Consider the following 27,567-nt stretch of genomic DNA (forward strand, 5'->3'; position numbering starts at 1 on the left):
AACAGCACTAGTCAGCGACGTCCAGGCAGAATATGACCCATCTACAAACAATTTTGCGTTCTGTGGGCAAAGCCATTTCTGAATCCACAAAGCAAAGTCCGCTTGGATCCCATGCCTCCTTACTTTCTTAATAAGCCTTGCATGGGGTACCTTATCAAGTGCCTTGCTGAAATCCATATACACTACATCAACTGCTCTACCTCCATAAATGTGTTCAGTCACACCCTCAGAAAATTCAATCAGGCCGGTAAGGCACGAGCTGCCCTTGACAAAGCCAAGCTGACTATTCCTGATCATGTTATGCCTCTCCAAATGTTCATAAAATCATGAAACAGAACATGTGAAGCTGAATTCCTTACTTCCTATTTTCAGTTAGCTCTGCTGAGCCAGTTCCTCCATCACCAGGGTAACAGCCCAGCAGAGCTCCAGAGTGTTGAACATATTTATCGCTCTCTGGTCACCGCCCCTCAGTGACCTCAGGAGCCGGTGTGGAGGCCCGGATGCCCTTGAGCATTCACTGTATGGAATATATAACGTTTCTATCGCAGGAAAGAGATAACTAATGAATGTAGGGATTGCATTCATGCAAATCTGTTTAGGATGTCACAAACAGGGTTCAACAGGGATCACTCCCTCCACAATTAGATAGATAGATAGATAGATAGATAGATAGATAGATAGATAGATAGATAGATAGATAGATAGATAGATAGATAGATAGATAGATAGATAGATAGATACTTTATTCATCCCCATGGGGAAATTCAACTTTTTTCCAATGTCCCATACACTTGTTGTAGCAAAACTAATTACATACAATACTTAACTCAGTAAAAATATGATATGCATCTAAATCACTATCTCAAAAAGCATTAATAATAGCTTTTTAAAAAGTTCTTAAGTCCTGGCGGTAGAATTGTAAAGCCTAATGGCATTGGGGAGTATTGACCTCTTCATCCTGTCTGAGGAGCATTGCATCGATAGTAACCTGTCGCTGAAACTGCTTCTCTGTCTCTGGATGGTGCTATGTAGAGGATGTTCAGAGTTATCCATAATTGACCGTAGCCTACTCAGCGCCCTTCGCTCAGCTACCGATGTTAAACTCTCCAGTACTTTGCCCACGACAGAGCCCGCCTTCCTTACCAGCTTATTAAGACGTGAGGTGTCCCTCTTCTTAATGCTGCCTCCCCAACACGCCACCACAAAGAAGAGGGCGCTCTCCACAACTGACCTATAGAACATCTTCAGCATCTCACTACAGACATTGAATGACGCCAACCTTCTTAGGAAGTACAGTCGACTCTGTGCCTTCCTGCACAAGGCATCTGTGTTGGCAGTCCAGTCTAGCTTCTCGTCTAACTGTACTCCCAGATACTTGTAGGTCTTAACCTGCTCCACACATTCTCCATTAATGATCACTGGCTCCATATGAGGCCTAGATCTCCTAAAGTCCACCACCATCTCCTTGGTCTTGGTGATATTGAGACGCAGGTAGTTTGAGTTGCACCATATCACAAAGTCCTGTATCAGTTTCCTATACTCCTCCTCCTGTCCATTCCTGACACACCCCTGGTTCCCTTGTTCATTCATCCCTCCCCACTAATCTTCTTCCAGATACTTATCCCTGCATAAGCCTAAGTGCTACACCTGCCGTACCCCTCCTCCCTCACCTCCATTCAGAGACACAAAGCAGTCCTTCCGGATGAGGCAACGCTTCATCTGCGAATCTATTGCTGGGGTCATCTATTGTGCCCCGTGCTCCCGATGCGGCCTCCTCCACATCGGTGAGACCCGCCATAAACTGGGAGACGGTTTTTGTTTAGCATCTCTGCATCATCTGCCACAAGGGGGACATTGCAGCGGCCAGACGTTTTAATTCTGATTCCCATTCGGACGTTTCGATCAGACCGCCCTCAGGGTGGAGGAGCAACACCTTAGTGATCGTTTTCACAAAAAAACCAAAGGCCGGCAGATGTGTGGAGACGGAAGGGATGGAGGAAATGAGGATCGGACAGAAACATGTGGCTGAGATGGGAGAGCAGCCGCCATCTTGTTGATGGTTAGAGGGGCTGAATGGCCTCCTCCTGCTGTTTTTCACTTGATGTCTCAGTGTGCCTGTCCAGTGAGGCTCCGGAGGAATCTGAATAGAAAAAAAGTGTTTATAAACATAGAAGTGATTTCATTGAAACCTGCACAATTCCTTTTCGGGTGGGAATTGTATGTCGGACCGGGATGGGAATCGAACCCTTGACTCTGAGAATCGGGAGTTGGAGCCATGGGGACGGGGAAGATACAGAGGGGAACAATAAAAATGTAGCTAGTGTAAATATGGAATAATGTGGGGAATGCGGCAGGTAGGTCGGGCAGCGTGTCAGGGGCGAGGAGCAGAGTCACCGGTTTCTCGCTCCCATTTCAAACGCAGATCTGCAGCATCTCAGGTTTTCGCTTCCGAGGCCCCGCCCCCGCTCTCACAGCCTCCGGATGGGCGGGGTTTTCTTTCCGTTCTCTGTTGAAGCTGTTCGTCTGTGGGGAGCCGGTGGACGGATCTCGCTGCTCTCCGGACAAATTAATGAAGTTCTCATCGGTCAGTATTGAGGCCGGTCACTGGGGTTGAACGCAACCGACAATTTCCCATCGGTGAGTACTGAAGTCGATCCCGGGGGCGGGGAACCTCATGTTGGGCAGAGAGTCCCGTTAACCTCCTCGAACTGGCGGCCTCGTCCCGCTTCCTGGATACAAACTGTCGTGGTCGGTCCGGGTTATGGGACCTTCACACCGAACCGCCTGAGATGAGCCGATGCTCAGCCCCTGGTGTTCTGGTCCCAGGAGCGGGATGAGGTGGTGATGCCGAGACTGAACCCATCCATTAAGATGTACCTGGTGAACTTTGCCTCCGTCACCCGGCCCGGTATCGGATCCAAACTCCACCTGGATGGACGCCTGGGGTCGATAATTGTTTTACATATTTCCAGCACACTGGAAGCGGCCGTTCGGTAAAACAAACCATTCTCAATGATATATATATATCAACCATCTTGTTCCACCTCTGTCCAGCCTGTATCCCACTACCTCAATGATATATATCAACCTTCTAGTTCAATCTCTGTCCTGCCTGTATGCCACCAGCTCAATGATATATATATATATCAACCTGCTTGTTCAATGTTTGTCCAGACTGTATCCCAATGCCGCAATGATATATTTCAACAATCTCTCTTCTTAACTTTGTCTTCTTTGTGAAGTTTAGTATTGAAGCTTTCTATTTATTTATTTATTTATTTATTTATTTATTTATTTGTGTGCCTGTTTGTTTGTTTGTTTATTTATTTATTTATTTAGTTAGTTAGTTAGTTAGTTAGTTAGTTAGTTATTGTTCGCTAGGAATACCAGAGGTTTAGTTGGACACAACACGTGACAGGGTAAAAGCAACCATTTCAATTTTAGATTCACCGTTACAAAATGGCTGCACTGTTAATCTTTGTCATAACGGAACTCACAGCATCTGATGTTGAGTTTGTTATTTCCTTTTTCGGTTATTTTCAGTGAGCCACTTCCTCTGTTTCCAGGGTAACGGCCCGTCAGAGCTGCAGCAAGTGTTGCAGTTTTTATCGCTCTGTGGTCACCGCCTCTCAGTGTAGAGACAGTGGCCTCTGGAGCAAATGTAACAGAGTGATAGTGGGAGGAAAGGATGCTGTGAGCATTGGCTGTATGAGATGTGTTACACCAGGGTCAGAATGAACTCAGAACTAACAGAGTGGTTGGGGTGGGGGTGGCATTTACAGTTCAGGGTGGCAATCAGTTACTATCTGTGCATTCAAATGAAGAGGGAGAAAATACCACAGTTGCAGGAAATTTAAAGTAAGGAAGGGAAAATACTGGAGACGCTCAGCAGATCGGCAGCATCTTGGACAGTCTCAGTTCTGGAACTGGGTCTTCCACCATTTGCCCTTTCAGAGACGTAGTCTGATGTACTGAGCTCCCAGCTTTTTCTACTTTATAATTTTACATTTTGTTCCTGCTGCACTGCAGGAAACATGGCAGCCCGCTCTGCTGTGCAAGATCCCACACAGCGATGACATAGAGATCAAATGTGCTCGGTTTAGCTGCTGGTGTCAGGCTGAAGTGTAGCCGCATCCTCTATACAGACCGGGGAACCAGCCTGAGCACCGGCCCCGGCAGAGGGTCATTAGGTTCCAGTTCCACCTTAGTTTGTGAATCGGAAATGGCAGGAACTCCACGGCAAATTGCCGGCACCTAGGCGTCTTTGTATGGGTGATAATATTGGGCTGGTGACTCTGATGATATGGAATTGGCAGTATGCGGGCTACAGTCCAGGTTGGTAATTCTGCAGCTGGGATCGGAATTTTCTCAGTCTGCAGTGAAGCAGAAATCCCGGGCGGTTGGGCATTGGTTATGGGGAAATTACAGTCAACACTTTCCAATAGGATATCATATCTGTCAAGTATTTTGGAGATTATTTAAGAATGAAGTAGGGCGTTAGGTGAAGTTGGGCAGTGATGTTGTTCATCTGAACTTTGGTAAAGTCTGTAACAAGATCCTGCATGGCAGCTGATCGGGGAGGTTCGGTCACGTGGGATTCACAGGGGCCTGGCGAGGTGGATTCACACCGGGCTAGAGAACAAGGAGAGGGGGATGAATGTAACGAATGGAGGTCTGTGACGAGTGGGATGTGAGTGTCAGTGTTGAGATCTCTGTAATTTACTATTCATGCCATTGATTTGTATATGAATGTACATGGCTACACAGAAAATGTAGTGTAGTTTTTTTTGGGGGGTTTGATTTACTTTTCAGCTGGTTTGGCACACTATTGTGTTCCTGTGATGTACTGTTCCATGTTCTGTTCTATCTTCAGCATAGAACATCTTCAGCATCTTCAGTCTATCTTTCTCTTTGACTTCCACTGGCAGATAGACAGGTGAGAGTGAGGGGGAATTTCCAAATGTGAATTCAGTTCTGAAACCCCGGCCTATTTCTACCGGTGCAAACACAAAACAGGGTATTTAATCACAGTCTCTCCCTGTGAGAGATGGAATGGGAACTCATTCCCTGCTTTGCTTCCAAAGGAACTTCAGAACCAAACATCTGAGCACAGAACAGAAATACTCGCTCAACATCTCATAAACGCGGACAATTTGATTCCCCGATTCATTTTATCTGGGTCAAGACATGTGTGGTATCCCAGGATGCAACCTCAGAGGGTCACAGCCCGCACCCAGAGCCTCGCACATCCTTTCCACATCTCACACTGAGAGATTCACGCTACCAATATCCAGCCACCGGAGACGTCTGCTTCATTGCGGAAGGAGGAACATCCAGCCGCATCTGTAAAAGCACCAACGGAGACTGAAGCCCAAACACTGACAGCTCCATATTCCTGGAGCCCCCATCCCAAGATTGTATCTCAAGCACCAGCTCTCCCAGGGCTCTGTGTTGCCGGAATAATCCGAGGAATGATAAGCATTATGCATGTGGAGCATTTGATGGACCTGGGCCTGTGTTCAGTGGAGTTCAAATGGTTGGCGGGTTAGGACAGGGGTGATTATTTACACCGACTGAATGACAGGAAGTTTGGTTGCAGTGGGAATGGAGAGGGTGTCTTGATTAGACGGAGAGTCTGGGATCTGAGAGTGCCGCCTCAGAATAAAGAAGCTTCACTTTAAAAACTGAGATGAGAGCAATTACTTTAGCCAAGTGTTGGTTGATCTGTGGAATTCGATGCCACAGAGGGTGGTGGAGGCTGTCGTTGGGTATATTCATGTTCTGGATTGCTAAATAGGTTGCGTGCTATAGCAGGGAAGCAAGAATACGGTGTTGGGAAAAAAAATCTCCATGATTGACTTTGGAGCAGACTAGATTGACCGAATCACCTAATTCTACTCCTGTGCATTATGATTTGTATCTTATACCATGACTGAGTAATCAGTTCTTTGTGTCCCATCACAAACAAGAGAAACTCTTCAGATGCTGCCAAGCAACACACACAACATGCTGGAGGAATTCAGCAGGCCAGGCAGCATCTATGGAAGAGAGTAGAGTCGACGTACAGATGCTGCCTGGTGTGATGAGGCCCTGCAGCAATTGTGTGTGTGTTTCTTTGTATCCCATGTCAGGCTTTGGAAAGTGTGATGGGCAGTTACAGATTTCTTCACTCGCATCATTATATATGAGTTCAAGTTTAAGTTCCAATAAGTTTACTTCTTTGGTCTACTTTGTATGAGTAACATGCTTCATTGTCTCTCTGGTTAAAGATAGACCTGACCTGCGAGATTTATTGGAAGAAAAGCCCACGACAGGAAGAAAATCACAACTGAAGACGAGTGAACAGCAACAACGAAACCAGCCCGAAGACGGACAGCAGCAAATGGAGATAACCCATCTGACTTGGCGTCTCCATTGATTCAGTCAGGAGAAAGTTTGGTGAGTCTTATTTACCCAAACACTGGTCCTTTAGACATTACATTTCTGTATCAAGGAAGGTAGGAAATAGCTGGAATGGGACTGAATAAGCCTCGGAATACCAGTATGCGTCTGTCAGACCCATTTGCACTCACTGCAGATTTGCTAATTACTCTGAGAAGCCACGCACATTCCCTCATATTGTTTGCTCATTTCAAACTCTTATCAGTTCTGCTTGTTTCCTTGCTTGGCTGTGTTAGGTCACAATAATCTCAAAATGCATTGAGAATTTCCTCTCTTTATAAGAGGCCGCAGTTTTCTCCTGCTCTAGTGATTGCAGAAATGTGGAATTACCGTGAACTACAGCAACATGTCATTGACTCCTCTGTCTATTGCAAGCTGCAACGATATACTTGCCCTCGAGTATGTTGTCGCACAAGCCTCCGCAAACCCTCTTGAAGCCAAATGTCCCAGCACCACATTTCAGTCTTAACTAGCAAATGCCAACCAATAATTTACATTTGTATACCCTGTCGCCATCAAATGCTTTTCTACTAATAAATTGTCAGAACCTACGAACCTGTGATTAAGCATATTTAGGTTTTATAATGAAGTTATGTTCCCATTTGGCCCTGTACCAAAGGCATGGGTTATATCTGTACTTGAGATGTCCCTGAAGCCGGGACTTCTGGAGCTGCCGGGGTGAGTTTAAACTCAGTCGCTGCGGGATGGGAACCAGAGTGTTTGGTCAGATAATAGAAGAGTTGATATAAAGGTAGATGCGAAGTTCACAGAGACTGTGGAAGGATCGGATGTGGACAGGGCATCATGTAGTCAGTTGGAAATGTCTTTAATTCAATACAATATGTATTAAGAACACGAGTAACTTAGAACATGGATGGTACATGTTATCACCATTACACAGACCGGACTGTTACAAGGGCAGGATTGGTGTTTGATGCTCCAGATTTTACTTGTTTCATAATACATATGGGGGGGGGGGGGAGGTGAAAGGCGGAGAATTGTCTTTACTAATTAGGAATCATATGACAGTTACATAAACAGAGGACATCAATGTGGGTGGAAATCAGAAAAGGGAAGGGAGCTATCATTCTGTGAGTATTCTATAGGCCTCCCCCAAAGCCACTGGGATAATGAGAGCAGATAACTTGGCAGATTTGGGAAAGGTGCAAAAACAACAAGGTTATTATCATTATTGATCTCAACTTTCCTGATGTTGATCCCACCTCCTTGTTCCAAAATGCGTCAATGGGGCAGAATGTGTTGTGTGTCCAGGAAGGATTCTTGACATGGTACGTGGATGGGCTAACTGGAGGATTTGCCATACTGTATCTAGTATGAGGCAATGGTGCTGGTCAGGCGAAAGATGTCACGATGGGTGACCTTTTTGAGATAGAGACCACAACACCCCAACTTTTATCATTGTCATGGACAAGGATAGTAGCAGACGATACGAGGCAGTATTTAACCAGTGGATGGATAGTTACAATGGTATTCGAAGCATCTTGGGGGTGTAAATTGGGAAAACATTTTCAAAGGGAAATGCCAGATGCAACTGTGAAGTTTGTTTCAGGAACACTTGAATGCGGTTCGGGGTAGATTTGTTCCACACACAGTGAAAGAATGTTTATATAAACGAACCGTGGTTCACAAGGGATGAGAGCATTTAAGCAAGAGGGAAAAGGAAGCATTATTTAGGTACAGTAAGCAACATTCAAGCGAGGCTCTAAAGAATTATATGGTATCCTGGAAGGAACTTAAGAAGCGACTTGGAGGTCGAAGGCAACTTGAGAAGTCCTTGGGAAGTAGGACGAAGGAAAACCCAAGGCATTCTACATGTGGGTGAAGAAGAGGAGGGTGAATAGATTGAGGGCAGGACTAGGACTACTCAGGAACAAAGGTGGAAACGTGCCTGGAGGATGCGGTGATAGGTGAGGTGCTTAATGAATGCTTTGCTTCAGTTACCAATGAGGTGGACAGTGATTGTGATGATAGAATAGCAGCATGGCAATATTAAGAAAGAGATGTTCAATCTACCAATATACACCACATTACTACAGGAAGTGAGGGGGGAGGTTACCGGGCATTGACAATGATCATTGTATCCTCTCTGGCCACAGGGATAGTAACACATGATTGGAGGCTGTCAAATGTTGTTCCATAATTCAATTGTCATGGTTCCGGTTGGCTGTTCCCCTTTAACGCTCCTTTCTCCCTAATTATGCCCTAATTTCAGTCATTAGATCTCCATTGCTGCTAGTTTACTCAATTACCATACACCTGGTTTTCATCAGAGACTGTGAAATAAATACGATGGCGACACGATCACAGGTTGCCAGTTTGTTGGTCTATTCCCATGTGATACTTTGTTTCTCGACTGCTTAGAACTGTTTGTTCTAAGTTCAACTCCAGTCTCAAGATATTCCATGAAAACCCCGTCACCGTGTCAAGACTCCATGTCAGAGCTCCGTGTCAAGATTCCTCCGGTTTGCTGTCCAACGTTCACGCCTGCGCCCGCATCCCCAGCTCAATCTCCACGCCGGTGTCCTGCACTTGGGTTCTGCTCAGTCGCTCTGTGCCACATCAATAAACCCAATGGGTTTAATCCTGGGGATTATAGACCAGTGAGTGTTACATCGGGGTGGGCAAACCCTTGGAACTCCAGTTGAAAACAATGAAAGACAGTTCCTTATTTTGCTCCGGTGGTTGGACTTGACAGCGGTGAAGGCAAGGCTCAAGGCAAGGCAAGGCTCCAGGAGGAAGGTGAAGGGAAGGGATACAGACAGGGGGTATGGACAAGAATCAGCTTCCTCAACAGAAACTGGGGAAAACCTGGACTAAGGAACATGGACCGGACTGTGAACCGGAATGCGCTACAATCTTAATGTGTTTCCCCGGAAAGGAGCTCCAAACCCACCAGACAAAGCAAGACTACCCAGACATACCAAGTCAGGAGACCAACTCTACCACCCAACAAACCAAAAACTAAAGCTACAAGACCTACACAAAACCACATAGTTACAGTTAACGTATAGTTACAACAGTGCAGCCAATACCATAACTGATTTTTAAAAGAACCATGGGCACAGTAAAAAATAGTCCAAAGATGATAAAAGATTCTAAGTTCGAAAGAAACCATGACACAGTTTCCACAAGTCCTCAGGGTCCCGATAGACTCGTCATCCCACGCAGTCGGTAGAAGGGATTACCCCCGCTATGGACTTCCAAAGCGCTTGTGGACTCAGCTTCACAGACAATGAAAGCTCCGTCAGACCCAGCCTCGCAGACGCAGCACACAGTGAAAGCGCCCCGACCGCAGCGGACTCCGAGTCCGTCGAACCCGTTGTGTTAAAGTTAGACCTGAGGTGAGAGATTTATTGGAAGAACTGCCCCAAATGGAAGCAAACCACGAGTGAAGACAAGGGAACAGCAGCAAGTTAACCTGCCCGAGGACTGAGAGCACCAACTGGAGAGAACCCATCTGACTCAGAGTTTCCAGTGATTCAATCAGCAGAAAGTCTCGTGAGTCTCATTTACTCAAACACTGGTCCTTTAGACATTACATACCTGCACAAAGGAAGGTAGTAAATAGTTGGGATGAGACTGAAAGTGCCCAGAAGTACCAGTTATGCCTCTGTCAGACCAGTTACAATCACTCCAGGTCAGGTGATGTGCTGTCAGTATCCCAGCTCTTTAAAATCACTCACATTCCGCACACTGGGATTTGATATCACTCTGCGTCCCCTCATGCCTGACGTCACGTGTGAGCTCCCCCACACTAGGATCTGACGTCACGTGTGCACTTCCTTACGTCACACTGGTGCTGAGACAGTTGAATTTTACCGGCTAAGGTAACAGCTACCTGACCCACCCACCCCACCCGACAGTCAACAGAGGCGTTACCCTCTTCACATTGGTGAGAAGTGATGTCAATCACTGCTTACACCCAATTACGGAGATGAACCGGCCGAGAGGGCGTTACCCCTGCTGATACCGACTTCCGCTCCCGTCCTCAAACTCCCATTCAAAACAGAACAAATCTCAAAGTAAATGTCCAGCCTTTTTATTTATTTACATTTCCCTCCACGTGAAGTGACTTCTGTGGCCGGATTATAATGTATTGCTGACAGAGAGGAGGAGACCGCTCGGCCCATTGGTTTGATGCAGGCTACTCGCAGAGTGAGTGATATGGCAGAATGACGAGGGTGAGGGATTTTACTGAGATGATAAAGATGGTGTGAGAGGGGGGTGAGTCTGAGAGGTTGTTTGGGGGATCAAGGAGCAGGATGGGGAAGGGGCCCATTGACAGTGGGGAAGGGGGGTGAAGATGGTGTGAGAGGGGTGTGAGTCTGAGAGGTTGTTTGTCTCTGGGGAAGCAGCCCTTTGACAGTGGGGAAGGAGGTGAAGATGGTGTGAGAGGGGGGTGAGTCTGAGAGGTTGTTTGTCTCTGGGGAAGGAGCCCATTGACAGTGGGGAAGGGGGTGAAGATGGTGTGAGAGGGGTGTGAGTCTGAGAGGTTGTTTGTCTCTGGGGAAGGAGCCCATTGACAGTGGGGAAGGGGTGAAGATGGTGTGAGAGGGGGGTGAGTCTGAGAGGTTGTTTGTCTCTGGGGAAGGAGCCCATTGACAGTGGGGAAGGGATGTGAAGATGGTGTGAGAGGGGGGTGAGTCTGAGAGGTTGTTTGTCTCTGGGGAAGGAGCCCATTGACAGTGGGGAAGGGGGGTGAAGATGGTGTGAGAGGGGGGTGAGTCTGAGAGGTTGTTTGTCTCTGGGGAAGGAGCCCATTGACAGTGGGGAAGGGGGGTGAAGATGGTGTGAGAGGGGTGTGAGTCTGAGAGGTTGTTTGTCTCTGGGGAAGGAGCCCATTGACAGTGGGGAAGGGGGTGAAGATGGTGTGAGAAGGGGGTGAGTCTGAGAGGTTGTTTGTCTCTGGGGAAGGAGCCCATTGACAGTGGGGAAGGGGTGAAGATGGTGTGAGAGGGGTGTGAGTCTGAGAGGTTGTTTGTCTCTGGGGAAGGTGCCCATTGACAGTGGGGAATGGGGTGAAGATGGTGTGAGAGGGGGGTAAGTCTGAGAGGTTGTTTGTCTCAAGGAGCAGGATGGGAAAGGAGCCCATTGACAGTGGGGAAGGGGGTGAAGATGGTGTGAGAGGGGGGTGAGTCTGAGAGGTTGTTTGTCTCTGGGGAAGGAGCCCATTGACAGTGGGGAAGGGGGGTGAAGATGGTGTGAGAGGGGTGTGAGTCTGAGAGGTTGTTTGTCTTAAGGAGCAGGATGGGGAAGGAGCCCATTGACAGTGGGGAAGTGGGTGAAGATGGTGTGAGTCTGAGAGGTTGTTTGTCTCTGGGGAAGGAGCCAATTGACAGTGAGGAAGGGGTGTGAAGATGGTGTGAGAGGGGGTGAGTCTGAGAGGTTGTTTGTCTCTGGGGAAGGAGCCCATTGACAGTGGGGAAGAGGGGTGAAGATGGTGTGAGAGGGGTGTGAGTCTGAGAGGTTGTTTGTCTCTGGGGAAGGAGCCCATTGACAGTGGGGAAGAGGGGTGAAGATGGTGTGTGAGGGGGGTGAGTCTGAGAGGTTGTTTGTCTCTGGGGAAGGAGCCCATTGACAGGGAGGAAGGGGGTGAAGATGGTGTGAGAGGGGTGTGAGTCTGAGAGGTTGTTTGTCTCTGGGGAAGGAGCCCATTGACAGTGGGGAAGGGGGTGAAGATGGTGTGAGAGGGGTGTGAGTCTGAGAGGTTGTTTGTCTCTGGGGAAGGAGCCCACTGACAGTGGGGAAGGGGGTGAAGATGGTGTGAGGGGGGTGAGTCTGAGAGGTCGTTTGTCTCTGGGGAAGGAGCCCATTGACAGTGGGGAAGAGGGGTGAAGATGGTGTGAGAGGGGTGTGAGTCTGAGAGGTTGTTTGTCTCTGGGGAAGGAGCCCATTGACAGTGGGGAAGAGGGGTGAAGATGGTGTGTGAGGGGGGTGAGTCTGAGAGGTTGTTTGTCTCTGGGGAAGGAGCCCATTGACAGGGAGGAAGGGGGTGAAGATGGTGTGAGAGGGGTGTGAGTCTGAGAGGTTGTTTGTCTCTGGGGAAGGAGCCCATTGACAGTGGGGAAGGGGGTGAAGATGGTGTGAGAGGGGTGTGAGTCTGAGAGGTTGTTTGTCTCTGGGGAAGGAGCCCACTGACAGTGGGGAAGGGGGTGAAGATGGTGTGAGGGGGGTGAGTCTGAGAGGTCGTTTGTCTCTGGGGAAGGAGCCCATTGACAGTGGGGAAGGGGGGTGAAGATGGTGTGAGGGGGGTGTGAGTCTGAGAGGTCATTTGTCTCTGGGGAAGGAGCCCATTGACAGTGGGGAAGGGGGTGAAGATGGTGTGAGAGGGGGGGTGAGTCTGAGAGGTTGTTTGTCTCTGGGGATGGAGCCCATTGACAGTGGGGAAGGGGGTGAAGATGGTGTGAGAGGGGTGTGAGTCAGAGAGGTTGTTTGTCTCTGGGGAAGGAGCCCATTGACAGTGGGGAAGGGGGTGAAGATGGTGTGAGAGGGGGGCGAGTCTGAGAGGTTGTTTGTGTCAAGGAGCAGGATGGGGAAGGAGCCCATTGACAGGGGGGAAGGGGGCTATATTATTGAAAGGATGAAGATGGCGTGGGAGGGGTCGGACAGGATACAGAGGCGAGCAGAGGGATTCACCACATTGGGAGGCAAACACCGGCACACTGTTGATCTGCAAGTGTGGCCGATGGTCCGGGCAAAGTGGATTGGAGTCGTGTTGGGGGGCAAGAATGAACTGGTCTGGAGTCTTATTGAATGACAGGATGAACTGAACGGGCTGAGTGGCCTGCTCCTGTTTCTGGTGTCTTGGTGTTAAAAGAGAATGAATAACCAGACCCTTCTTGGGTCTGCATGATAGATAGATAGATAGATAGATAGATAGATAGATAGATAGATAGATAGATAGATAGATAGATAGATAGATAGATACTTTATTCATCCCCATGGGGAAATTCAACCTTTTTTCCAATGTCCCATACACTTGTTGTAGCAAAACTAATTACATACAATACTTAACTCAGTAAAAAATATGATATACATCTAAATCACTATCTCAAAAAGCATTAATAATAGCTTTTAAAAAGTTCTTAAGTCCTGGCGGTAGAATTGTAAAGCCTAATGGCATTGGGGAGTATTGACCTCTTCATCCTGTCTGAGGAGCATTGCATCGATAGTAACCTGTCACTGAAACTGCTTCTCTGTCTCTGGATGGTGCTATGTAGGGGATGTTCAGAGTTATCCATAATTGACCGTAGCCTACTCAGCGCCCTTCGCTCAGCTACCGATGTTAAACTCTCCGGTACTTTGCCCACGACAGAGCCCACCTTCCTTACCAGCTTATTAAGACGTGAGGCGTCCCTCTTCTTAATGCTTCCTCCTCAACACGCCACCACAAAGAAGAGGGCGCTCTCCACAACTGACCTATAGAACATCTTCAGCATCTCACTACAGACATTGAATGACGCCAAACTTCTAAGGAAGTACAGTCGAATCTGTGCCTTCCTGCACAAGGCATCTGTGTTGGCAGTCCCCGTGGTGTTCCCGTGGGTGTTGTAGTGACCGGTGCTTTGAGCCCAGTCGTTTCCAAACTGTGTCAACAACTTGGCTGAGGGAACAAATTTAACATTTTCAAGACTGCTCTTGAAAAAAATGTATATTTGTACATTGTTAATGACAGAAAATCTATATTTATGATTATTGACACAACATATATATTTGTATATTGTTAATGACATAAAACTTGTATTTCTATATTGATAATGGCGCAGAATTGTATAATCTGTCATCTGAATGTACTTGCCTGTGATGCTGCTACAAGTCAGTGTTTCTCTGTCCCTGTACCTTCCCATATTGTGCACTTGGCAATAAATTCAATATTTGTTTCTGCTACAGAAGTGGGTGATCTCACAGTTCCCACATTGGGCTCCAGCTGACCTGTTTCTCCAACTCACTCCTTTTACCTCAGTTTCCCTGAAACCTCTTGACAAGAGACACAGAACATTGAACAGTACAGTACCAGAACAGGCCCTTCGGCCCAAAACGTTTTGCTCAGCTAATTAACTTAGGAATCAAATGGCTAACTAATCCCTTCTGCCAACATAATGTCCACACGTCCCTCACACTCATGTGCTGATTTAAATATCTCTTAAAAGTCACCGCTGTGTCTGCCAGAACCAGCACCCCGGGCAACACATCCTAGCAACCCGCCACTCTCTCTGGTAATAACACTTGCCCCTCACATCTCCTTTCAGACTACTCCCCCTCACTTTAAATACATGGCCTCTTCTATTAGACCAGGATAAAAAATATTGTCTGTCTTCTCTGTCTCTGCCTCTCATAATGTTATACACCTCCATTGTCTCACCCCAGCCTGCAGGGCTCCAGAGAAAACAACCCAAGTTTGTCCAACCTCTCATTATAGCTCATGCCCTCTAATCCAGGCAATATCCTGGTAAACCTCTTCTGCACCATCTGTGCGTTAAGTAATGAGGGACTGAAGTGCAGTGGCTAAGGAGGGAGGTAGAAAGTACATTGTATTTATTGTAAGAGTTATCAGGTATAAGAATGAAAATGACTTTAACGATTATTTGGACTTTGTTGAGATTGTACCTGGAATATGGTGTAAAATCCCGATCCCCACACTAACACGGGTTATACAGACCAAAGGACAAACTGCCGGAGGGTCGGGGCAGAGTGACAATTATTTGTGTTTTGTTGTGATTGTACCTGGAATATGGTGTAAAATCCTGCCCCACCTCAATACTAACACGGGTTATATAGACCAAAGAACAAACTGCCGGAGGAACTCAGTGGGTCGGGCAGCATCTGTGGAGGGAAATGGACCGTCAACATTTCGAGCCGAGACCCTCCCTCTGGCCTGAGAGTGGACGGGAAATAGTCCGAGAAAAGAGGTGAGGGGTGGGGATGGGGCAAGAGCTGGGGAGTGAGAGGTGGATCCAGGTGAGGGGGGAGGTGGGAAGGTGGAAATAGTGACAGGGGTGGGAGGTGAGTGGTTGGGGCAACACGGGGCTGCAGAAGATGGAAATTAATTCTATAGAGGATGAACAAAGAGGTTAGAGAGTATTTGTTGTAGAGAGTGCAACAAAGATTCAGCAGACTGATCCCTGGAGTGGTGAGGTCATCATATGAAGAAAGATCAAATGTGATAGCCCTTTCATTTAGAGAATCGAGGACTGAGAGGTGAACACATTGAAATGCACAACATCATTACCGGTTGAACAGCGATCCCAGTCTCTGGAAAAGGGGGTGGACTGTCCGGGACTGAGATGAGGGGAAATGTCTCCACTCCGAGGGTGGTGAATGTCTGTAAATCCCCTCCACAGAGGGCGGTGAAGACTCGGTGATCGTCCTCACATAAAACAGAGGCCGGCAGATGTGTGGAGACCGAAGGGATGGAGGAAATGAGGATCGGGCAGAAACATGTGGCTGAGATGGGAGAGCAGCCGCCATCTTGTTGATGGTTGAAGGGGCTGAATGGCCACCTCCTGTTGCTTCTCGCTTGATGTTTCAGTGATCCTGTTCAGTGCGGCCGGGGAAATGTGAATAGAAACATAGACTGATTTAAATAAAACCTGCACAATTCTGGTTTGGGTCTAAAATGTGTGCCGGACCGGGATGGGATTCAGACCCGTAACTGTGACCTGGGGGCTGGAGGGATGTGGACGGGGAAGATGCAGAGGGAAATTTTAAAATATATCCAGTGTAATTATGAGATGATGTTTGAAATGCGGTGGGGGGGGGGGTGTCGGGCAGCGTGTGAGGGGCGAGGAGCGGAGTCACCGAGTCACGTGGGAGACCGTCCACCCGTCAGGTGATCCCGTTGTACCGCAGGGCTGCAGCATCTGCAGGTCCGTTTCCGAGGCCCCGCTCACAGCTCCGATAACGCGCTGACGACATCGCGCATGCTCAGTACGGGAAGGGACTTTAGTCTGCGGAACCAAAATGCTCCCACGAACGGAGCCTTTGTTGCAGCGCAGATGGAATTAAACACTGCCGGATAAACGTTTATGAAACCTGAACGTTTTTCTTTGTTGTACTGCATTTTTATCCTGTTCTTTAATTAGTAAGTAAAATCAAAAAAATGTTTTTTTTCTCTTGTCTGTCTTCATCCTAAAATATTCATAGATGCATTTTACAAAAGAGGACACATCTATGATGTTGTGCTTTTCTCAGTCCGTGTGAAAATTTCCGGCTCAGAGCAATGGTTGATCCATGTAGCTGCAAAAATAGTAATTAGAGGGAACATTGGAGACCGAACCACGTTACATTCTATGCATATTAATCACGATTGAATATGGTACATTATCGTGCTTCCTGTTATCGAGGAGATGTTAAAAGTCAATAGAGTGGACAAAACAGTTTCACCGGGAGCCTCTCTGGTATCCAGGAAATAGTAATGAATAACGCAAGAAAAATTAATAATAGTTTCGCCTTGTCCGTGGGAGCGTACTGTGAGGCAAAGACGCTCAGGTGCTGAACGATATAGAACTAATATTGAGCCGCGAATAACTAGACGGTCCATTTACTATAAATTCAAGAGCTTTTCGTTTTCGTTTCTCGAAATATCACAATTAATGCCCCGATAATCACTTTTACTACCTTTTCAGAACACTGTGTGTAGTACCTCCCCCATTATAGGTATGAGCAAGGATGTGATCTGGGCCAAATTGCGCAATTAAGCGTTCAGCATATCACGCATCATCCTGGATAATCCCAGTTCTGATACTGGGTCTTCCACAGTGTCTTGTTCCACAGATGCAATCTGCTGTACCGAGTTTCCAGCACTTTATAAGAGGACGCAGGAATATGACATTGGGGCGGGAAAAAAAATCAGCCATGATTGAATGATGGAGGAGACTCGATGGACTGAATCACTTCATTCTGCTCTGATATCTTATCATGACTGAATGATGAGTCCTTCGTATCCCGTATCAGGATTTGTGACGTGTGAGGGACAATTATAGATTTGTTCCATGAGATTCTTTTATTTGTCTTAGGCGTTTATATTTCAGTGAGATTCGCTTTTGAAAAAATTGAGCAGAAATATTTTTTTCTCCTTTGTATTGTTAATGTGCTTCATTATCTCTCTGGTTAAAGTTAGACCTGCGGTGAGAGATTTATTGGAAGAAAAGCCCACAGCTGGAAAGAAGCCACGAATGAGAATGAGGGAACAGCGACAAGTGAACCAACCCGAGGACTGAGAGTACCAACTGAAGAGAACCCTCTGACTCAGTTTTCATTGATTCAGTCAGGAGAAAGTTTGGTGAGTCTCATTCACTCGAACACTGGTCCTGTAAACATTACATATCTTTACAAAGGAAGGTACGAAATAGGTGGAATGCCTCGGTCAGACCAAGTTGCAATCACTCCAGGTCTGGTAATGTGCTTTCAGAAGCCCAGCTCTTTACAGTCAATCACATTCTCTCAGTCTTTGCTCATTTGAAGGTCCTGCATCATCTGAAGTAGCTTTTGTTTAGTTCTGATGTTTCCTTGTTACGTTATAATCATCTTAAAATGCGTTGACAATTTCCTCCCTTTATAAGAAGCCCCAAGTGTGTCGTGTTGTAGTGATTGTAGAAATGTGGAATTACCATGAACTGCAGCAACATGCCCTTGATCCCATTGGCTATTGCAATCTGCAGTGGTATACTTACCCTCGAATATATCGTCACGTAGGCCTCCGCGGAGAACAGACCATTTATAAAGCAAAATATCCCAACACTGCATTTTATTCAGTCCTCACTAGCACATGGCAACCCATAATTTACATTGACATACCTTGGCCTCATCAAGTACTTTTCTGCTAATCAAATTGTCAGAACCTGTCAACGTGACATTAAGCAGAGGTGGAAATTCAAAGTTATGTTCCCATGGATGTTGTGCATGGGACTTCAGTAAAGCCTTTGACAAGGTATCACATGACAGCTTGGCCCCGATGATTAGGTCCCATGCTGACCAGAGAGAGCAAATTGGATGTATTCAAAATTAGCTTCAAGGTAGCAAGCAAAGAGTGCTGGTTGAAGGTTTCTCCTCGCAATGGATGCGAGTAATTAGCGATGTGCCGTGAGGCTTCAAATTGGGACCTTTGATATTCGTTATTTTATAGCAATGATTTGGATGCGATTACACAAGGATTACTTGACTGGTAAGTTCGCAGAATGCACAACATTAGTAGTTGCTGTTCACAGAGAAGATTATCGTAGCATCTAGGGGATCTAAATGGACAGGGGCTGGTAAAGAGATTGCAAAGCCAATCTGATCAGCAGCGGATTCATGCAGATGTTGGGGATCATGTGGAGGAAACAGCCAGAGGAAGTGGATGAGCCAGGTGCAGTTGCATAATTCAAAAAGCAGTTGGGGTGTGTAGATGGAGTGAAGAGGCCAGAAGGGAGATGGCCCCATCACAGGAAATTGTGACCATCTCAGTGGACACTGTGGTTGGCATTGTCTCGTTGGGCTGAACGCTCTGAATTTGGATTTTATTGCTCTGTGACTCTGTCAGTAGATGCGCCAGGTATCAGTGGACAGATATGGTGTGGAAGTGGTTACTAACAGGGAATGTTTGGTCCCCATGCCAAATGCTGCAGGGGATGGAAATACTGTCATATTTGCAAAGTAGTCGTACTCTCTGACTCACTGTCTGCTTGTTGTGAAATTTAGAGCCTCACCAGCAGGTGGAGCTGTCCTGCAGAGCGACCAAAGTGTAAACAAGACGACGACAATCAACAATCGTCAGTCAGAATCAGAATGGACAAAGGTATGATCACAGGGATCTTTGGATGAAACTTTTGTCGCGTTTGTACACAATAGTTCAGATGAAAAAAAACTGACACAGGTGTTAACAGGGCATAGAAAAGTTTCATCCAGCAGTGTCATTTATCCCACTGGTAAAGCGGCCTTGAGTAATTGATCAACCCAACAGTTCCAGCGCAGGGACCTGACACCAGTAATGGTCGAATCACTCCGCTCATCATACAAAGCTTCAGCTGAGTGAAAGGAGCAGGGGCTCCTGAATCAGGTGGTCGTGGGTGAAACACAGACAGGAATGTGACAGCGAACTTGTGGTTTATGTGAATGTTCATGGTCAGGGTCCATTTCACCTCCAGACAGGCCCTGATATGTAAGACATCTTCAACTTTCATTTATAAAATTCAGAAGCAGATGATAGGAGCATTTCCGGGATTTCCGAGATTCTATGATAACACAGCATTTCAGGTTTTGGAAGGAAAGCTACCAACTTCCCCCTGGTTTTTCTTGCCTGCTACGCAAAGGAGGAGGGGTGTCACCGAAATCTATTTTCTGTAGCGGGGCGGAGATCATTGCCGGTGCTGGGAATGGCTGAAGAACAGGAGGCAGCTCATTGTAGATACATTTGTGATCTGCTTCGGAGTTTTAACACCCCAGTGAATGTCTGGGCTGTGGAGAAATGGTGAACCTGAGTTTCTAAATATTTCCCTCTTGAGATGATCTTCTACCTGAATTTAAATTCCCAGGATCTTGGCTGGGAAACCCGGCATAACCAATGACCAAATGTCTGTGTCACCTGTAGACATTGTGATTGTGCTCAAATCTGAGATTCCAGCTGGAATAAAAACGATGCTCCAGCCTGGAAACGGGTCCTTCGGCCCATATAATTCATGCTGATCTAAATGTCCCATTTTCCTGCCGTTTTCCCAAATTTCCCTCGTAAACTTCTTCTCCCCTTTTTCCTGCCCACATGCTCTCAATTTTGTAATTTTATTTGTGTTTGCGGCCTCCTCTGGATGCATGTAATTTATATCCATCAGCCACCACGTGAAAAAATGCCCCTTTGGTCCCTTTTAAATCTCTGCCCTCGAGTCTCAGATTCCCCTACCCGGGGAAAAAGACTGTGACCATCTACCCTATCTGCACCCCTGATTAGTGTGTGTGTGTGTGTGTGTGTGTGTGTGTGTGTGTGTGTGTGTGTGTGTGTGTGTGTGTGTGTGTGTGTGTGTGTGTGTGTGTGTGTGTGTGTGTGTGTGAGTGTGAGTGTGAGTGTGAGTGTGAGTGTGTGTGTGTGTGTGTGTGTGTGTGTGTGTGTGTGTGTGTGTGTGTGTGTGTAAGGTTTCCCTTCAAGCTCCTGAGCTCCAGGGCAAGCTGCCCCAGCCCAACCATATAACACAAAAAACAACACCCTAGTCCAGTACCGTAGTGTTCATTCTTCACTTCACACTTTCCAGCTTCATCACCTCCATCCTATAGATTAGCAAGTGCAACTACACACAAAGCTCTATAACCAAGACTTTGCCAATGACATGCATAGTTGTTACATGATGATCAGCAGGTGGGGGATAAGAAGGGAACCAGGGGAGAGGACAGCATAGATCTCAAGGGAATGGTCAGCCTGGTCAACTCCAGTCCCCTTGTCCAGTCTCCAGCCCCTCGTGTGACAAAGCAACTGGAGAATGTGTGATCCAGCAGACTGCACCATGTGTAATCCCGTTGCTGGTCTTTGTGTGACACAGACTACTGGACAGTTAGTGACCGAGGGAGATTTTAGCTTGTGGAAGATAATCACAGTGATATTTCCCAGTATCACCGGACACCGGTGCATTATGATCCCGTGGTCATCCGTGTGTTCAACTGCTGTGATTAGTATTACTGTGCTTATCGTGCTATTTTACTGGGAGTAAATGTGTCCGGTCACCGGTTTATCGGGATGGTCACCTGACAGGATGTACGGTTCACATTAACCAGCAGAGTTCCACTCCAAATCTGGTCACAACACAGAGGAAAAAAAAACACACAACAACTACACTAAACTACACAGCAATCTAGGACTGCATAAAGTGCACAAAACAGTGCAGACATTACAATAAATAATATACGTGACAATAGGGCAGTAAGGTGTCATGTCAGGCACTGGGTATTGCGGAGTCTGATAGCTTGGGGGAAGAAACTGTTACATAGTCTGGCCGTGAGAGCCCGAATGCTTCGGTGCATTTTCCCAGATGGCAGGAGGGAGGAGAGATTTTATGAGGGTTGCATGGATCCTTTATAATGCTGCTGGCTATACGGATGCAGCGTGTGGTGTAAATGTCCCTAATGGTGGGAAGAGAGACCCCGATGGTCATCTCAGCTGATCTCACTATACGTTGCAGGGTCTTGCGATCTGAAATGGTGCAATTTCTGAACCAGGCAGTGATGCAGCTGCTCAGGATGCTCTCAATACAACCACCTTAGAATGTGATGAGGATGGGGGGTGGCAGATGGACTTTCCTCAGCCTTCGCAGAAAGTGGAGACGCTGCTGGGCTTTCTTTGCTATGGAGCTGGTGTTGAGGGACCAGGTGAGATTCTCCGCTAGATGAACACCAAGAAATGTGTTGGAGCACTCCGTGCTCAGTGTGATGGTGTGATGGTGTTGGAGATGGAGAATTAATCCAATTTTGTATCTGTAGGCAGGTTCAAGACATGGTTTTTTGTTCAGTTGGGTGAGAGCGGTGGAGACCTGGGATATCTGAGTTCAAGCCTACATTTTCCTTTTTATATTCACAGAGCCAGAGTTTACAATCTCTGACCTCCTGGCGCAGGGGGAGGAATATCGACTGTACCAACTGACAAAGTTCTACAGGGACAGACTCAAACAAGCAATTGAAGAAAAGGTTGAGAGACTGGGTTGGATGTTGACAAAGGAGGGACATTTCAGTAGAGAAGAAAATGAGGTGAGTGCAGTTCGTGTATTGTCACTGATCTGCTGGTATCAGGGGGAATAGTGATCAACATTAATCTCCTGGACGTTTTAGGAGATCGACTTGGGAATGGAGACTTTGATCTCTGACTTGTCTCTCGCAGATCTGGTTTCAGTTTTTAAGGTGGGGAGCACTGGGAACTGCAGGTTTAGCATCACCTTTTCTTGTATCACCTGCTGTATTTATCAGTGTGAAGTAAGAGCAGTGGCTGCATATCTGGACTTCCAAAAGGCATTCGGTCTGAAACTAATTTCAAATCTTGGCTGAACCGTCGGGTAGCTTCACCTCATCTCATTAATCCAGGATGAGTATTAAACTGTCAATTGGGCCAACCGGCTTCACTGCGGTACCTGAGGGAGGGAAACCAGCTAACCACAGCTTGTCTTGGTTCCGTGAGTTCCCAAACAATGTGTGGCTGACTTGTCATAGTCACAGCAAAGTACAGTGCAGAAACAGGCCTTTTGGCCCATCTATTGCATGCCAGACTACAGAATCTACTTATTCCCATTGACCTGCACCGGGCCATGGCGCTCTATACGCTCATTACGCAAGCATCTATTCAGAATTCTCTTAACCACTTGCACTACTTGCCCTGCTAGCTAGTTTCGCACTCTCACCACCCTCTGAGTAAACCGGTTTCACCTTTGTACCCTTTGAACTTTTCACCTTTCACCCTTTAGTGATAACCTCTTGTTGTAGTACCTCTTTACCTCAGTACAAAATGCCTGCTTGCATTTATCCCATCTATATCCCAATGTAATTGTGTACACTTCTATCAAATCTCCGCTCAATCTTTCATGTCCCAATGAATAAAGTCCTAATCAGTTCACTCTTTTCTTATAACTTAGGTCTTCCAGTCCAGGTAACATCATTGTAATGTTTTTTTTTTCTGTGCTCTTTCAAACATTTCCATCTGTCCTGCAGGTAGGTGTGCAGAACTGCACATAATATTCAAATTAGGCCTCTGCAACGTCTTATACAACATCATATCGTACACGATATTTTCATTTACCAAGGTTAATGCGCTAAGAAACTTTCTTTCACAGCCTATCAACATTTGCTGCCAACTTCAATGGCTTATGTACCTGTATTCCCAGATCACTTTGTTCTACCGGTCGCTGTGTAAGATCTACCCTGATTGGTCCATCCAAAGTGCAACATCTTGTACCTGTCTGCATTAAATTGCATCGGCCCCTTTTAAGTCCATTCTCCAGTTGGTCCAGACCTCACTGCAAGCTCTTGTAATCTACCTCTTTGTCAACTGCTCCTTCCCAATGTTGGAGTCATCAGCAAATTTGCTGATGCTCTTCACCGTAATTTCATCCAGATCATTGATATAGATGACAAACAACAACAGGCACAGCACCGATCCCCATGACACTGCACGAGCTATAGGTGCCAAACAGAAATGCAACAGTCTATAGTGACACTCCGGATTCTTTCCAAAAAGTTAGTGTCTAATCCAGTTTACTACTTTATCTTGAATGCTAAGCAACTGAATCTTCTAGACCGACCTCCTATACGGGACCTTGTCAAATACCGTGCTGAAGTCCATGTAGACAATATCCACAATCTTGCCTTCATCAACTTTCCTGGTAACTTCCTCGAAAAACTCTGAGATTGATTAGATGTGAAAGATCACGCACAAAGCTGATATCTTATGAACACAAACGTCAATAGTTTGATCTAAAAAGGCAGAAGAAAGCACAAAACAAAATAAATCTGGTGATATCTGATATCTCATGATCCCAAAAAATCAACAGGTTGTCCTGAAAGGGAAGAAGATCAATAGGATTTCCTGAAAGGGAAGGGGCAAACAAAAAAAAAACTGCTAACTTGCTGAATATCTGACTAATGAGAGACAGGGACACGCCATTTCAGGTCACTCTCCTTGGAGCTCACAAACAGTGATTGTCTTGTCCTAGATCTGACCTATTCAGCCATGAGTGGTATTAGAAAATCAAGTGTGTTACACCCGTGAGTAACTCTGTTCTCGTTGGGATTCGTTGGTGCTGTCTGTAATGAATCACACAGGCATTATCCAAAGGCAAGATGTAATCTGTAAATATGATGCTGATCTATAAATTCATCATCTGGAGACGTCTGCTTTACTGGTTAAATTTCTTTCACAACTGTAACTCCTCAGACCTGGTAGCAGTGAAACTGAGGGATTATTTTACAGTGCAGTGGGCCATCAGGGAATTAGGCTGATTTATTTCATAATTGTTGTCCATTATTCCCTACTGATATCTGTTCTAGGAGATCAATCATTCAAATCTAAGACACAGAACATAGAACATAGAACAGTACAGCACAGTACAGGCCCTTCGGCCCACAATGTTGTGCTTACCCTTAAACGCTGCCTCTCTTATTTCTCCGAGCGATGTCCTAAGCCCATCCATGTTCAGTTACTTTAATTCCATCATCGGGGTATGTTGCTTGAAGACTATTCAATGTTTAATTCATAATTCCTCAGTTAATCAGGAAACCCATGCCTGCATTCAGGAAGTCATTACCATTTTACGGTATGAGTGCCAGGCAGTAACCATCTCCATTATAAGATAGCCGCACTGGCATTTCTTCATCCTCTTTTGTCTTTATACATCATGAGACCATAAGGCATCAGAGCACAATTGGCCATTAGGCCCATCGATTCTGCTCCGCCATTACATCATGGGTGATTTACTATCCCTCTCAACCCCATTCTCCTGCCTTCGCCCAGTGAACTTTGCTGACCAGACTAGTCAAGAAGATACCAACCTCTGTTTTAAATATACCCAATGACCTGGTCTCCACAGCTGTCAGTTCCAATGGATTCTGCAGATTCACTACTCCTCGGCTAAATAATCTCCTCATCTCTGTTCCAAATGGACGTCCCTCTAATCTGAGGCTGTTCCATCTGGTTCTAGACTCCCCCACTTAGAAACATCATCTCCACGTCCTCTCAATGTCTTTCGACATTCCACAGGTTACAATTAGATTCCCCCTCATCCTCCCACACTCCAGCTATTACAGGTGCATCCAGGATCCATTCCCATCAAAATCTGGTTTAACATCACTGGTTCTGTTCGTTTAGATTCCTCTCTGGATTTTTCACAACGCCATCACATATTTTCTCTGAACAGGAGATCAAAATATGCGAGTGCGGTCTGGCCAGTGTTTGTTCTTATATTCTGATCCTCTCGAAATGAATGCTAGCATTGTATTTGCCTTTCCTAACACAGACTCAAGCTGCACGGAATCCTGCACCAGGTCTCCAGAGACTCTTTACAACTCCGATTTCTGAATTTTCTCCCAGATTCAAAAATAGTCTACGTCTTCATTATTTTCTGCTAAAGTATATGGCCATGTACCTCACTATACTACATTCCAATTGCCACTGATGTGTCCATTTTTTCATAGGTCCATGTCCTCCCGCGAAATCCCTGCTTCCTCAACACTTCCCCTCCCTCCCCATATCTTCGTAACGGCCACAATAGTGGCCATAAAGCCTACAAATCATTGACATAACGGAAAAAGAAACTGTCCCAAAATCAACCACTGCAGAACACCACTGGTCACCAACATTCGACCAGAGAAAGCCCTATTTGTTCCCATTCTGTGCTTCCTGGCAGTCAGACAAATCTGTCTGGAGAAAACCTTGGATCCACTATCCATGCCAGTGTCTTTCTCGTCCTAATGTCAGCCCTTGTTAAACGGCGTCATGTGGGACACCTGGTCAAAGGTCCTCGGGAAGTCCAAGTAAACAATTTGCACTGACTCTCTGTTGTCGACCCAGCATGCTGTTCTCTCAAAAAATTCCAACAGTTCTGTCAGGCAAGATTCCCTTCCATGGATGTTGGCCTTTTTCTTATCATGTGCGTCCAAATACCCCGAAACCTTATCCTCAATTATCGACTGCTGACATCATCCCAAACGCTGATCAGACTAACTGGACTATAGTTTAAAATGATCAGTCCTCTGGAACCATTCCAAAATCTAGTGATTCTTGAGCAATCATTACTAATGTCTCCACAATCTCTTCAGCCTCCTCTTTCAGAAGCAATCGGGTGAGTTGATCTGGACTCATCTATCTTCAGAACTTTCAGCTTACCAAGCGCCTTCTCCGCAATAATTGCAAATACACTCACTTCTGCCACCTGACATTCTCAAATATCTGGCACGTTCTAGTGTTTTTACAGTGAGGACTGACGCAAAATGCAAACCAATACCTTCCGGCATTTCCTTGTCCCCTGACAGTACCTCTCCACTGTCATTTTCCGGTGGTCCAATATCCACTCTCCTCTCTTTCAATCTTCATATATCAGACGGACGTTTTGGTAAGCTATTTTACATCATTCTCTAGCCTGCCTTCCTATTTCATATTTTCTCTATTTACGGCTTTTTAATTGCCTTCTGTTGATTTGTAAAAACATCCCAGTCCTCCAGCTTTCTACTATATTTTGTAATATTCTGTGCCCTCTCCTTTGCTTTTATGCTGCTTTGACTACCTCGTCAGCCACAGTTGATCATCCTCCCTTTAGAATAATTCTTCATCGTTGTGATCATTTGTCTCGCACCTTCTGAAATGCTCCGAGAAAAATCAGCCATTCCTGCTCTGTCATTGTCCCTGTTAGTGTCATTTTCGAATTTATTATTGCCCAGCTCCTCTCTCATGCCGAGGTAATTCCTTTATTCTACTGTAGCACTGATACCTCTAACTTTACCTTCTCCCTTTCAAACTGCTGGCTGAGTTCTGCTATTTTATGATCACTGCCTCTTAAGGGTTTATTTAGCTGAAGCTCCCTAATCAAATCTGGTGCAATACACAACACAGAATCCAGATCCGCCTTTCCTATAGTGGGATCAACCATAGGCTTCTCTCAAAAGCCATCTCATAGGCATTCTATAAATTCCCTCACTTGGGATTCAGCACAGACCTGATTTTCCAAAGCTACCTGGATATTGAAACTCCCCGTGACAATTTTAGCATAGACTTTTTTCCATTCCTCTTCTCTCCCCCGTTGTAATTTGTAGCCCACATTCTGGCTACTGTTAACATGCCTGTATATAATTTCCTTCTGGGTCATTTTACCTACGCAGTTTCTTAACATCCACATCGTCTAATCCGACATGACCTCTTTCTCAGGACTTTTCATTTTTAATGACAGCAGCTTCAACCCAACACTTTCACCTACCTGCGTATCCTTTCGATTCAATATTTATCCTTGGATTTAAGCACCCAACTATGAACTTTTGTCAGCCACGATTCAGTGATGCCCGCCATCCATTTGTTTTTGCTCTCTCTCCCCTCTCTTCCGTTCTTGTTGTCACATCTTGTTGATGTGATGCTGCACATTGACAGATCAAGGAAATTAATCACATTGCATCTACTGC

The 27,567-nt window shown here is 46.0% G+C and overlaps 1 protein-coding gene across 3 annotated transcripts in view; it reads left to right on the forward strand.

Moving 5' to 3' along the window:
* Positions 1-27,567, forward strand: part of LOC140722508 (NACHT, LRR and PYD domains-containing protein 3-like) — an 863,879-nt gene that overhangs the window by 101,391 nt on the left and 734,921 nt on the right. Inside the window, exons 1-3 of one of the 3 annotated variants that reach the window (XR_012097638.1) lie at positions 2,572-2,637; positions 6,270-6,438; positions 17,578-17,703. The gene's annotated coding sequence lies outside the window, so the exon portion shown is untranslated. Of the gene's footprint in view, positions 1-2,530; positions 2,638-6,269; positions 6,439-17,577; positions 17,704-27,567 lie in introns of those variants that run through there. The other 2 variants (XR_012097639.1, XM_073037233.1) reach the window with 2 other exon arrangements.

The sequence above is a fragment of the Hemitrygon akajei genome, unplaced genomic scaffold (assembly GCF_048418815.1).
Source record: "Hemitrygon akajei unplaced genomic scaffold, sHemAka1.3 Scf000078, whole genome shotgun sequence".
NCBI classification, from domain to species: domain Eukaryota; kingdom Metazoa; phylum Chordata; class Chondrichthyes; order Myliobatiformes; family Dasyatidae; genus Hemitrygon; species Hemitrygon akajei.